This window comes from Physeter macrocephalus, chromosome 14 (assembly GCF_002837175.3).
Source record: "Physeter macrocephalus isolate SW-GA chromosome 14, ASM283717v5, whole genome shotgun sequence".
Classification (NCBI taxonomy): Eukaryota; Metazoa; Chordata; class Mammalia; order Artiodactyla; family Physeteridae; genus Physeter; species Physeter macrocephalus.
The window spans coordinates 31707202-31709091 of record NC_041227.1 but is presented as its reverse complement, the minus strand read 5'-3'; positions in this window follow the sequence as shown (position 1 = coordinate 31709091).

Genomic DNA, 1890 nt, shown 5'->3' with positions numbered 1-1890 from the left:
CCCATTTGTTTATTTTTGTTTTTATTTCCATTACTCTAGGAGGTGGATCAAAAAAGATCTTGCTGTGATTTATGTCAAAGAGTGTTCTTCCGGGCTTCCCTGGTGGCGCAGTGGTTGAGAGTCCGGCTGCCGATGCAGGGGACACGGGTTCGTGCCCTGGTCTAGGAAGATCCCACATGCTGCGGAGCGGCTAGGCCCGTGAGCCATGGCCGCTGAGCCTGCGTGTCCAGAGCTTGTGCTCCGCAACGGGAGAGGCCACAACAGTGAGAGGACCACGTACCGCAAAAACAAGGGAAAAAAAAAAAGTGTTCTTCCTATGTTTTCCTCTAAGAGTTTTATAGTGTCCTGTCTTACATTTAGGTCTCTAATTCATTTTGAGTTTATTTTTGTGTATGGTGTTAGGGAGTGTTCTAATTTCATTCTTTTACATGTAGCTGTCCAGTTTTCCTAGCACCACTTTTGAAGAGACTGTCTTTTCTCCATTGTATATCCTTGCCTCCTTTGTCATAGATTAGTTGACCATAGGTGTGTGGGTTTATCTCTGGGCTTTCTAATCCTGTTCCATTGATCTATGTTTCTGTTTTTGCACCAGTACCATATTGTCTTGATTACTGTAGCTTTGTAGTGTAGTCTGAAGTCAGGGAGTCTGATTCCTCCATTTTTTTCCCTCAAGACTGCTTTTGCTGTTCAGCCTCTTTTGTGTCTCCATACAAATTTTAAGATTTTTTGTTCTAGTTCCGTAAAAAAGGCCATTGGTAATTTGATATGGATTGCATTGAATCTGTAGATGGCTTTGGGTAGTATAGTCATTTTCACAATATTTCACAACATTTCCAATCCAAAAACATGTTATATCTCTCCATCTGTTGGTATCATCTTTGATATCTTTCAGCAGTGTCTTATAGTTTTCTGCATACAGGTCTTTTGTCTCCCTAGCTAGGTTTACTTTCATCAGTGTCTTATAGTTTTCTGCATACAGGTCTTTTGTCTCCCTAGGTAGGTTTATTCCTAGGTATTTTATTCTTTTTGTTGCAATGTTAAATGGGAGTGTTTCCTTAATTTCTCTTTCATATTTTTCATCATTAGTGTATAGGAATGCAAGAGATTTCTGTGCATTAATTTTGTATCCTGCAACTTTACCAAATTCATTGATTAGCTCTAGAAGTTTTTCGGTGGCATCTTTAGGATTCTCTATATATGGTATCACATCATCTGCAAACAGTGACAGTTTCACTTCTTCTTTTCCAATTTATATTCCTTTTATTTCTTTTTTCTTCTCTGATTACTGTGGCTAGGACTACCAAAACTATGTTGAATAATAGTGGTGAGAGTGGACATCCTTGTCTTGTTCCTGATTTTAGGAGAAACACTTTCAGTTTTTCACCATTGAGACTGATATTTACTGTGGGTTTCTCGTATATGGCCTTTATTATGTTGAGATAGGTTCCCTCTATGCCCACTTTCTGGAGGGTTTTCATCATAAATGGGTGCTGAATTTTGTCAAAAGCTTTTTCTGCATCTACTGAGATGATCATATGGTTTTTATTCTTCAATTTGTTAATATGGTTTATCACATTGATTGATTTACGTATATTGAAGAATCCTTGCATCCCTGGGATAAATGCCACTTGATCATGATGTATGATCCTTTTAATGTATTGTTGGATTCTGTTTGCTTGTATTTTGTTGAGGATTTTTGCATCTATATTCATCAGTGATATTGGTCTGTAATTTTCTTTTTTTGTAGTATCTTTGTCTGGTTTTGGTATCAGGGTGATGGTGGCCTCATAGAATGAGTTTGGGAGTGTTCCTTCGTCTGCAATTTTTTGGAAGAGTTTGAGAAGGATGGGTGTTAGCTCTTCTCTAAATGTTTGATAGAATTCACCTGTG